General features: G+C 37.9%; 1 protein-coding gene across 2 annotated transcripts in view; it reads right to left on the reverse strand.

Moving 5' to 3' along the window:
• Positions 1-13,379, reverse strand: part of LOC139935755 (uncharacterized) — a 190,450-nt gene that overhangs the window by 122,019 nt on the left and 55,052 nt on the right. The gene's annotated exons all lie outside the window — the stretch shown is intronic.

Below are 13,379 nucleotides of genomic sequence, written 5' to 3' on the forward strand. Positions count from 1 at the left end.
ATGAAATTCCCATAGCATACATTGCTGCAAATGCTTAATATTCAAAATTAAACAATTTTTTGTTTAGTAGTCTCATAGCTCTATTCAGTAGTAGGGAAATTATTCATGACTCTTGAACTTTTCAAGAGTTGTTCTTCCTCAAATTAGAAACAACCCTTCTCCGGTGCAATTTTCAAAATGCCGAGTACCAAACTGTAACAATTTCCCTGCACCTCTCGGCAGATAGGACCATTCAGGGCCTATGTCATCCAAAATACTTCAAGTTGGAAGTCAACAATCAAACCCCCAAAGTCACAATTGGGCAAAATGTTCACACTGTATCCCTTTACTTGGACTCTCAAATCTGTCTAAAATAGAAAAATTTTAGGGCCTACAAAATGTTAATGAGGCCAACCCTGTGTTTTTTCCTATTTAGTGGGGATTGCACCCGTACGCAAATAAAACAAATCTCCAGGCAGAAAAATGTTCATCAGGGTATAAAGCGCCCTCAACAGTGCAGAAATGTTTAGTTCAAGTTGTACAAACAAATAATGAGTGAACATAGATTGACATACTGAAGCACATATTGGAATTGCATATCTGAAAATCAACAAAGACTGTTGATGTACGTGTTCAACTTTGTTTATTGACACAGTTTATACTTCAAACCAGTTTGCAACCAATTGTGAATTTCAATTCACGTGACACGCTCCTGTCCCATATTTGCAACAAATATAGTTTTATTCCTTTAATAATTAACAATGATGGTAAAAATAACAAACTAGTATTTCTGCCAGGTTCAGAACGAACACCAGTTTATTTATTTATCCTAGATGCATACCTTATTAATCTACAACCACACACAGTTTCTTTACAGACAGAGGTGGAGGATTGTTAATTATCACAGATGGGGTGTCGTAGCCGAGCGGTTAAGAGCACCGAATTCAAGCTCTGCTGATTCTGTTCAGCAGAGTGTGGGTTCGAATCCCGGTCGTGACACTTGTGTCCCTGAGCAAGACACTTAACTATTATTGCTTCTCTCCACCCAGGGGTAAAATCGGGACCTGTGAGGGCAGAGATGGTTCTTGTGATTGATTTAGCCGAGTAGCGCATTTGTTGCACGAGGCTGTATACTCCCCAGGGAGCTGAGATGGTTTAAGGAGTGAATTAAGGCCAAGCGACCACGGGTAATAATCTGAAGAGCTTAGAAACACCCGTTATTATTATTAAGGGTAAGGGTGGATGGGTGGAGAGAAGTGGTTGGTTTCAGTCTGAAAGTTTACTCTTTAAAGTAAACTTTGTACCAGCCAATCCTCCGGAAATTTTTGCTTGTTTTTAATACTGACAAAGTTGAGAAAACAGTACTAGGAGACCCCAACATAATCACTGGCTTGGAATGCAACTTTTGAAGTTAGCTTGTTATTCCTTAATTTTGGTTGAAAAAATAAAACCGAAATCATTGTTGTATTTTCAAATAATGTTTTTTTCATTAACGCTTCATTTCAGAGGGAAATACATGTATTTCACAGCGAAAAAAACTTGTTCTTGTGTGAACTTCATTTATTATCAGTAATTTACCCCCAAAAATTCCATCCTTATAAATCCTGTCTAATACCTTTTTATGTGATCACTAACTTTAATTTTCACAGGGTGGTTCTAAAAACTAGAGAATCGCAATGAGTTCACTTTTCCCCGAGACAAATAATGTATAATGTCATCAACACTCACAACTCTGAATGATTGATGGTTCACCCTGAAAGACTGTGAATGCCACAGTGACAATTTCTCATCGTGTCGATTTAACACCAAGCCCGCTGAGGAGACAAATTCCCTCTCCACATGCAATATTAAGATAGGATGTGTAGCGTGAGCTGTAGATCTACTTTAAAGGGAGAGGATGCTTGGTAAGCACTCCTAAATTATTGGCAATAACGAAAATTAGAAAGAAGCATAAAGCAGCTTTCGATTTTGAGAAGCATTTCACTTCGAAAGGTTATGTCAAAATATATAAATCTGTATTCCCCAAAATTTGAATCTGAGAATAGGAATTATTCTTCCTGCATGGACATAATCACTCCGGATTTTCGGCGATATCTCAAAAATGAGAGCACCTTTTGAAATGAAATTTTCACATAGTTTTTTTCTTTACACATCTACACTTATAGCACTAATACAAATGAGTGGTTCCAACAACCAAACCTGTAGCGCCCTCACAGGTGTGTATTGCATTGAAAAAGGGCAAGTTCAGGTTACGGCCTTAACTTTCTACCTTTTTGTGGCCGCTATGGGCATTTTGGTACAAGCCATTTCCAGCCGGTGTCGTCTCTAAAGGATTTATAACTGATTAGAAACTAGCTTGAGAACTTCAAACCTTCCTTGGGCAAAAGAACATGGCCCTCTACTGTTTGAAGGTTTATTTATTCTTTCTGCACAACCATATCGTGTTTTTCACCCAGCCCCGACAGAGCGCATGTAATAGCTGCGGCATAATTTCCGTCCTCAATGATTAAATTTAGTGTAGGACTACCATTCATTGTTCACAAAGGTGTATAATTGTACAGCGACCCCATCAAAGCTGTAATCAACTGCATTTTGTGGGTCTTCAACAGTTAAACTGCATCTAAAAAATAGGTCAGATTAAAAAAAAAAAAAAAGGCAGCTGTCAATTCCCTTCTTCTTGGTCACCACACCTACTTCTCTTTCGTTTTGGTTTACAGCGCGCTAAGCTCACATCCGATATAACCCTTCCTGGGTTTAAGGCAGTAGACACTATTGGTAATTACTCAACATAATTGTTAGCATAAAAACTTACTTGGGAACAGGCAATGAGAGCTGTTTTTAGCATAAAAAAGTGTGAAATGGCTCCCTCTGAAGTATCGTAGTTTTTGAGAAAGAAGTAATTTCTCATCAAAATATTTGAATTGAATTTGAGACCTCAACTAAGGTCTCAAATTTTGAGGTCTCAAATTCAAGCATCTGAAAGCACACAACTTGTGTGACAAGGGTGGTTTTCTTTCATTGTTCTCTCGCAACTTTGATGACCATTTGAATTCAAATTTTCACAGGTTTGTTATTTTATGCATATTGTTGAGATACACCAAGTGAGAAGACTGGTCTTTGACAATTTTTGCTGCGGTGCCCTTTCAAAGTTCCACAAATTAACATTTTCCTTACATTTGTGCCCCTTACCAGAGGGAAATTGATGTGCCCTTCAAAAGAGAAGTTCAATGTCTGTTAGGTCTGGTTTCTCAAATTTAAAGTGAAATTCCATTGCTATACTTTCTTCCAAAGGTTCTGTATGATTTGCCCTTAACTTTGATTTAATGTCCATATGCATAAAAACAAACCTGTGTGGGAAAATTTTGACTCAATTGCTCATCGAAGAATATCATCAAAAGAAAAAAACCTAATTGTTACACAAACGTGTGTGCTTTCAGATGCCTATAAAAGGCTTCAGGTCTGAAGTCTTTCAGTATTTGAGTGAGAAATTACCTCTTTCTCAAAAACCATGGTACATGTACTTCACAGGAAGCCGTTTCTCACAATGTTTTATACTCTCAACAGCTCTCTATTGCTCGTTACCAAGTACGTTTGTATGCTTATAATTATGTAGAGTAACTATAGACTAACGTTGATAAGTCTCCATTCAATATGTTCAAGAATCTCTGGAGAAAGTATTTTATGGTGAACAGCTTGACATTTGTCAGTTTGCAAATCGATTCAACCGGCCAGTTGGATGACATGGAGAGAATTTGAACTGGCATTTGGCTAGGCCGGTCACTATTAAGGGAGAGCATTGAACTGTAAGATTGGAATTGAAAGGGGGGAACCAAAGCAGCCATTTAATTATTCATACCAGACTCAAGGAAATACATGAGCCCAGGTGTAATATCTAGAAATGAAACAATTCTATTTGCAAAATTTTAAAAGTAAAAATAAAAAGGGAAATTTGGTTTATTTCACTTTAAATGTTGCAGACCAAACTGAAATAAAATGTATTCACATTTCTGATTCGAACAAAGACAAATTGACTGAGGTGTGACTTGAACCAACCTCCTCCATTTATTTGAAGCTAGCTTGTTTCCATTTATGTCGGAGTCGGTTAGCAAGCGGTTATCATTCCCAAATTTCAATTTTAAAAAATCTAGTTGCAGTTCAGTAAACACAAGTAGGGGTGACTGGGATGTCAAAAAGACACCCAAACACCCTCTTGTCTTAGGAAAAAAACCTCTTCAGATGTAGAACATAATAATAATAATAATAATGGCAATCTATAAAAGACACTCCTTGCGCAGGAGAGATGCCGAAGCCAGGTTGCAAAGAATATAGTTAAGCACAATAAGTTTTCAAATGGGTTTTGAAGCTGGAATACGTAGTGATTTGTCTGACACTACCTTATATTACTACCTCATATATGTATCCTTCCTTCAATTAAAGGAACACGTTGCCTTGGATCGGACGAGTTGGTCAAAACAAAAGCGTTTGTAACAGTTTTTTATAAAATGCATATGGTTGGAAAGATGTTTTAAAAGTAGAATACAATGATCCACACAAGTTTGCCTCGAAATTGCGTGGTTTTCCTTTAACTGTGCGAACTAACATGGTCGGCCATTTATGGGAGTCAAAATTTTGACCCCCATAAATGGCCGACGTGTTAGTCCACGAGGTAAAAGGAAAACCATGCAATTTCGAGGCATGTTTGTGTGGATCATTGTATTCTACTTTTACAACATCTTTCTACCCATATGCATTTCATAAAAAACGGTTACAAACGCTTTTCAAAGACCAACTCGACCGATCCAAGGCAAGATCTCACATGTAGGTAATAATTATTTTTTGAAGAAATCCGGCCTTCAAAACATGAGTCTTGACAGTCGGACATCGATTTCAAGAAGACAGCTTTATCATGATGTGACAAAGTCATCATACACAGATGAAAGTTTAAAGGGAAGGTTTACAGTTGGTAATCACTCTTAAAATGAATGGCAATAAAAACCTTCTTGTTAGAAGCCCAGCTTCCGATACAATGAAGCATTTTGAGAAAGGTTTCACTTTAAAAGTACTGAAGTTATGAAAAAAATATGTCACTTGTTACCCTCCATTTTCATTAAGCCTGTAAAAATAAACATTTTCCAAGCACTGGTTATCAGCCAAATTTTCATCAGGTTTACATTGTTGCAATTGGTGCCCTATCATTTTTTGCATAGCAAAAGACATTTGCCAAGCAGTATTTTAAGCTTAACAACCTCATAACCTTGGGCCCTAAGCATGCAACCAGTGGGCACCATGTATGATGTATCCACTTACATACATACATACATATACCAACAGCCATCTGCCAGAATACAGTACACATACAAATTTTCCGATAGTTTTTCAGGTAATTTTGTCTGCTTCCCAGGAAGGTTCGAACATATTTTAGTTGCACATTTAACTTAAAGGCAGTGGACACTATTGGTAATTACTCAAAATATTGATTAGCATAAAACCTGTCTTGGTAACGAGTAATGGGGATAAGTTGAAGGTATAAAACATTGTGAGAAACGGTTCCCTCTGAAGTAACGTGAGAAAGAAGTAATTTTCCACGAATTTGATTTCGAGACCTCAAGTTTAAAATTTGAGGTCTTGAAATCAAGCATCTGAAAGCACACAACTTCGTGTGACAAGGGTGTTCTTTTCTTTCATAGTTATCTCGCAACTCCGACAACCAATAAAGCTCAAATTTTCACAGGTTTGTTATTTTATGCATATGTTGAGATATACCAAGTGAAAAGACTGGTCTTTGACAATTACCAATAGTGTCCAGTGTCTTTAAGCAATTAAATGTTGAAATGATAATACTAACAATGATAATGAGTAATGACACCATACAGTCAACCCTTGCTACAAAGAGCACCGACTAAAGAGGTTCTGCTTATAAATAAATAGTGCATTCTCAAGTCCCAAACTCATTTCTGCTTTGTGGTTTGTGTTTTTTGGCTCTCAACAATGTTCCCCTAACAATAAGATAATTTAGGCAGTCCTACAGATCTTGTTAAGACAACAGTCATCTGCTCCAAATCTAACTCCTCCAAAACGTTTTACTCTACAAATTCAAAATACAAAGTACACTAGCAATATGATATAAAGAACTAAAAATATACAGTACTTATCTACTCACAGATTCCCAACACTTCCTTCAGCCATTTCAAACCATATTGCAACATGTACATCAATATGTACATAATCCAAGACAAAAAATATTTCCAAGATGTCTTCAATATATTCAATCTCACGTCCTTCGCTCAGTGACAGCTACCTCATTAAAAGGCATATCCCAATCTTCCTCACGACTACTATTACAGTACAAGTAAAGAGAGAGGACTCAACTGAAAGCTCTGCACGTACTGCACACATGACACCAAACTGTGGTTATTGCAAGGGCGCATCATTGGCATAGTAGCAGCAGGGACTCCTGGTGGGATCCTCCTGGTGGGATTCCAGTGGGATTCCGGTGGGATCGTTTAGGAAGCAAAATCATTTTGAGATATACAGTTGTACAAGGACAAAATTCTTGACTGGTATGATTACGGGAGCACAACAGGTTTTGATTTTTAAGAGTTGAAACTTGTAAAAAAAGCTTTTGCATGAACAGTTAAGGGGTTATTCAGAATAGTCAATGGTAAAAAGAATTCAAAATTGTGGGTGGATGGGTCAAAATGAAGTTGCACTCCATTATAAGGAATTTGTCATTCTCGGAAAAAGTGATTTTGAATTTCCAACACTTAAAAGGAGTGCTCATCAAAAAGCATTATTAAAGGCCACTGAAGGTGACGGCTGAAAATGAGGGGAGATATTAGAGCAAAGTGAAAGGGGTATTCACACGGTATGAAATAAATATAAAAGCTCTAATCCTTAAGAGCCCATAGCAGCGGCAAGATTTTACCTACTTATGCTCAAACAAGAGCAAGAGGTCAAAGACAAGGTAATGCACCGAACTGACATTTTCCAATATTCCAGAGATATCAGAAGGAATTTCTGAAATTCCATAAATTTCTTGTTAAAGTTTCCTGGAAATTTCCCCCAAAAATATTAAGAACAAAAACCAACAAGATTAGCAACGTTCAGGCGTATATAAATTAATGGTCTTTAAAGGGTTCATCATAACAATTCAAGATTACATGATCCATACATAAATGAAGCTAGACCCTTTTTAAAACTATTCGAGTTCATAGACGCCATTAACTGACTCAAGGCTAAAATCACTGGCCTCGGGCCAGCTGTCTAGCATAAATTTCCTGTGTCATAATTAGCATAGTCTTTGCCAATGAAGAAAGAAATCCAAACATAAAAAAATTCATCCTAATAGACTCTTGATATCTGTGCGAGTGTGGAAACTTCATTTACTGGCCCAAAGCTAAAATCACTGGCCTTAGGCCATCCAGTGTAGATTTCAAGCTCTTAAGGTGGCAACTCCTTGCTATATAGTCGGTTTCTCTGTGGCAGTGAGGAAAGAAATCCCCAAGATCAAAAAGATTCAACTTCTTATAGACTCTTGATAAACTGTGCGAGTTTGGAGACTTCATTTACTGGCCCAAAGCTAAAATCACTGGCCGTAGGCAATCCAGTGTATATTTCAAGCTCTTAAGTTGGCAACTCCTTGCTATATAGTTGGTTTCTCTGTGGCAGTGAAGAAAGAAATCGCCAACATCAAAAGATTCAACTTCTTGTAGATTCTTGATAACTGCGAGTTTGGAGACTTCATTTACTGGCCCAAAGCTAAAATCACTGGCCGTAGGCCATTCAGTGTAAATGTTCAGCTCTATAGTTGCCATATCTTTGCTCTGTAGTTAACATCCTACTGCTCTATAGTTGGCTTCTCTTTGCCATTGAAGAATAAAATCCCCAACATCAAAAGATTCATCCTCATACACCCTTTAAAACCGAGTTCGGAGACTTCATTTTGATTAGAAGCTGTCTGCATCTTAAGACTTGAAGGGGTCAAGTCCCCAGGCTGGACAAGCACCCAGCGCCCTGTGATAGCGGATTAATGATGAGGGAGCTATATTTGGAGTGAAGTAGACCCCGGCACCAATCGGCGATGGCCGCCATCCAGTCAACAGCTTCGATCATTCAAGCAAACTCTCTATTAGTCTCATCGTTATAAGATCCCTGTGGGATATAGGTCACCAAATTGGGTTATTTTTTTTTCTTTCCTTGATTAATAGCCATGTCATAAAACGTTTAATTTAATTTCTGTTGGAGATGCAGCTTGAGTTTCAGATCGGTACATAAATGTCTGTAGTATCCAATTTCATAGAGTCGGTGACAACACAGCCGGCAATTTTAGGCGGTACTTTTCCTTAATTACCAGCCTCACTTCCAGGCAGATTATTCTGACCTTTTTTTTTTAGCTACTTGCAGTTGCAGCTTCAAAATGCCCTATAAATACGTTTACTTGGCAAACTTTCATATACAACAAAAAGTTGTGTTAAATAGGTGAGGTTTGTGGTATCATCACGTAAATCTCTCTTGAGTAGTGTTGGTTCTGGAAAGAACCGGTGGTTGACAACCCATCGTTTCGTTCAGTATGCTCTCATCATCTTCAGGAGAAAAATTGAACTCAGACTTTGATTACAAAAACTGATACAAACTTCTGTAAAACTAACACTGTCAAACTTTGTCAACCAGTTGGTAATCTCACAACTTGCCTCTAAAATTTGCTTAAGATCCAATATCTTATTTTTAGGACAGCTAATTTCTGACATGATAACTGTTTGGTGGTGGGCTTTGAAAAATCTCATGCATAGCTGGCCTCTGAACTTGGCATCTCTGGATATTATAAGTACACAGTCACACTGTAATTACACCAAGCTAACATGTGCTGCTCTAATATTATATAGTAGACCTACGAACATGTTTATCAGTGCATGTCTTTAAAAAAGACACTTGCACATAAAAACAGTCATCTCATTTACACTCGGCAAGCTAATATTTCATCTTTCTTTACATTTACAAAACAAGCAACTGCCACATTATGCAAGTAAAATTCATCAACGGAAAAAACAGACAGACTGATAGGTAACAAAACTCTATCGAGATTTGAAACCGGAGTAACAAAGTACCAACTATACTGCATGGTTCCCCTCAAGTAGACGCTGCCTGGTCCAATATTAGCAGTGTCATCATGATATCCTACTGGCCAAGTGCTCATTTGAATGCAACATCCCTGTAGGGAATGGGTTCTGGCCTCATTTGCATACGCCATCCCCATAGGGAATGGGATCTGGTTCTATTACGATCCGACCCCCCCCCCCCCCCAAAAAAAAAAAGATTTCAGAAATGCATGCTTCATCTTTGGCGGTGTTGAAGACGCTTTAATTTGTTGCCACTAGGGGCGGGAGAGAAAAACCTCGCACATGATTGGGGAAAGAGCGAAACGGGAAAAAAACAACTGGATTGATGTCACTGCCGGAGAGTGAATGACAAAGAAGGTGTTAAGTTGTTTGTGAGCCGCAAACACTCTGGCCATTTCTCTTCCAAAACTCTAGAGATGTATATTAATAATATGGATAAATTGTATTTAAAGGGAGACCGGTGAAAATCTGCCCAAAGGTGCTGACACAAATTCAATATAGACCGATGAAAGGTCTATGGTCCCCAGAAATTAGATGGTGCCTTGTGACAGAAGAAGTGAATGGTTTCCTTTGTAATAATAATAACCGTATTTATAACGCGCCTTTTGCCAAAGGATACAAAGCGCCAGGTCTTATTACTGCAAGGAGTGGGGCGAATTTTGAGATATAAGACCTAATCCTTATAAACATTAAATAACATATACAAAATTCTGCACACAGTTTATCAGGTGCTACATCAATATCACAATTTGCTACTCAGGCTTAGCACTTACAAGCAAAATCAGAGTTGTTCGGAATATTTTGTTTTTCAAAGCTTTATGAAACTAGGTTCTGGTTACCAGCCAAATGCATGTGATATCCTTAGGTGTATGACTGGTTCTATGTAATGACTGCACAGCGTACAAAGTGGTCAAGCAATTTTCTGGGTTACATCTCTCCAAAGTGTGAAATGGGGATGCTGCGAAAGAGTGGCATCAACAATTGCTTGTAAAAACAACACCCCGGACCAACCAATATCTAGGTTTGAAGGACGCGATCTTGTTCAAATCTTATTGACGTTATAACTGTAATGCTCAACTGTCTGGAAGATGAAGTTTCCACTTAAGATGAAATAATATAGATGAGCTTGGAGGGTAGGAACTTGCCAAGGCTGTGTTCACAAATGAGTCATGCCTGTCATACATGTATGGCTCTGATTTTATTTAGAGGGATTAAATAAATGTAGGGGAAACAAAGCAAGCTTGACTTTTGAAAATATTATGTTTATTCCTACACAACTCGGGCAAGCATGAAACTCCGCCCACTTTGAAAGCACTGTTAAAACAGACATTATTTTAACTTTAGGCATTGGCTTTCAGTGTTGCAACAATGCAAACCCTTTGCAGTGTTGCAACAACGTTAACACAAGATGAATGTTTGTGGCCTACTTTCCTAGCTAATGTGTGAAAGGTTGAGGTGATTGCAACCATCTAATGTAAGGTCTGAAACTATGGGATCTAAATGTCTTTTTTTTTTTCTTAAATGAAAACTTTCCCACAATTTTATACTTATGGAAATAAACTTCAAGGAGCTTTTTGTGAACGTGTCCTCAGTACGAGATAAGTAATTCAGAGAACAGGATTTCTTTATATCAGAAGAAATTAACAGTAGTTCTTTTCCCCCAGCCAGACATGAACAGGTCTGAATTCAGAAAAAAGTTTGAAATGTCTCATCCCTTTCTCCTGAAGCAAATCAGAGAATACTGCATGCTCAAAACTTGCTTACAGTAAATATTGACCTACATGTATCTGCTGCCACCTAGTGTTCCAAGTGTACCACTCTAGGCACAGAAAGCGGTACACTATGTATAAGGGGAACAGGGACCCAGTTTCTTTGTAACGCTGCTTAAAGACACTCTTTAAGAATTTAAGATCGGTATTCACCAGAGAAGGGGACAATTTTCAATCCAAAAGCTCACTGATATCAAGGTACCATTTCTCCAAGCAGGGGGGGGGGGGGGGGGGGGGGGTCATGGGTTGGACCCTGTGGGTTTTCCTCCACAGGACTTTCACACATTGGTATGGTCAACAAATATGATACCAGTCTATATTCCAATGTAATTATTAAATCTTTTCAACAGCATTTAAAGTGGATTAATTTTGAGTAGGCATGAAGTGCTCCAAGGTTTTAACAACAACTCTAAGCATATCATTTAAACAAATAAATATAAAAGGGGCATACAAATGCCATGCAGTACCAGCAGGACCAGCAAGAGAAACAATATCATGTACATGTACATGATAAGGCCTTGTAATAATAATAATAATTATTACTAGTTCTTATTGTACGTTGTGCATTTTTTACAAACAGTATCAATGCACATTAGTGTCCAGGGCCCAATTTCAAGGCTCTGCTTACCAACGAATTCTCCGCTTACGATCACGATTCCCCACTTACGTGCAAGCGCCAAATTTCTGTGTTAGCCTTGTAAGCGTAGAATGCCTAGTAACGTAGAGTACACACGTGCAGAAGCCAAAATTTGCCACTAATCCGTGAAATACGCGTGCCGTAAGTACAGAATTCCCTGCTTCCGTAAGCGCCGATTCTGTGCTTACGGTAAGCAGAGCCATGAAATTGGGCCCTGGTCATTGGGCCAATAACATTCCTTTAATCGGGATGCTGTGACCCTCTAAAGGCTTTTTCAAACCTCTACACTCGCAGGTACCCATTTATACTCCTTGGAGGAGAGAAGCAATTAGACAAGTGTCACGACCGGGATTCGAACCTAAAACTTCTATGACTAACAACCAGGACTTGAACTCTTTGTTCTTAACCACTCGACCATGACACACTGCAATTTTGTCAGGCAAGTTGGAGGCAACTATCTGCACGAGGAACAGTTCGGCAGTGCAAGAGGCATTCTTCAAGCTGTACGCCCCAAGAAAATAACTGGAAACCAAAATGTGAATGAATGTCCTTATTGGAGACTGCCTGGAACTGGTTGCCTGTAAATTGCCTTATGTATGACTTTTGTCATAGGTCCGGACCTCTGACTAAATTTAGCAGAGCACCTTGGACAGTACACAAATTGTTGTCCTCTCACACAAGGTGCATTTTGTTTGTAAACTTGTTCAACTATGCTAAAAATTTAGCAGGGGACCCTTGCTAAATATGTTCTTGTGTGAAAAGGGCTATAGACTCAAGCAGTGTACTTTTATGGAATGTGAGACTTTGCATATATGAAAATTAACATACAGGTATTTGACATTCCATTAAAAATGCATTTAAAAGGACAACAAAAGTGAAATTAAATACCTATAAAAAATATGGCACTAACTAACGTACTGTATGTGTACCAGCCATTACATTGATACACATTTATGACAACATCAAGGTTACAAGGACTTCATTGCTATAGAGTCCATTCGTTTTTTATTTTTTAGTTTTACGATATTTTCCTTGTTGTGTTTTCACAAGGGACAGTCAAGAGCTTGATCAAATATTCAGAACAGCTGATGTTCAACAGTGCAAAACATCTATAAAATTTATAGATTCTGCTTTTTGAAAAGTTGTCATAGCTACATGCTTGATGCGCTGGGGGAAAAAATCCAACAAGGTAATAAATAATACAAGGCCAAAATATCCTAACCATTTTAAAGTGTGAGCAAATTATGTGCTCACTACATAGCAGTGAGCAGTATATTTCATAAATCGTCACTATCATAATGTACAAACCATAAAATTGTGGGGGGGTTTTTATTGTTTTTATTTTTAATTCTTGCCATACTCATTGCTGTTTTTTTATAAAGTTTCAGGATCTAACATATAATGCAGGCATGTATTCTTCGTTTTTGAAAGGGCAAGGACCCAGGTATTTTCTCCTTGGTAAAGGGCACCCTATGAGAAAACTTTAAAGGGTATATGTACTTTTTCCTAACAAAAAAAAACAATGTCCACAGATATACATTAAATTTACACAGTTTGAAGATTATGAAAGAAGAAAGCTTCCCTTGAAGTTTTACTTACTGAGGTGCTGTAGTTTTTGAGAAATGAGTAAAACAAATAATTTTTGTCTCCGTTTTAGCATGTACAAACGTATTAACCAGTTATGCTATGGTTTTGGTATAATATCATAACTGGTTAAGGGGATTTTACATGCTAAAATAAGAGACCAAAATTATTTTGTGACTTGTTTTACTCATTTCTCAAAGAAGGGAAGCTTTCCACTATCATTATCTTCAAACCCTGAAAGTTTAAAGGAACACGTTGCCTTGGATCGGTCGAGTTGGTATTTGAAAAGCGTTT

This window comes from Asterias amurensis, chromosome 4, assembly GCF_032118995.1.
Source record: "Asterias amurensis chromosome 4, ASM3211899v1".
Classification (NCBI taxonomy): domain Eukaryota; kingdom Metazoa; phylum Echinodermata; class Asteroidea; order Forcipulatida; family Asteriidae; genus Asterias; species Asterias amurensis.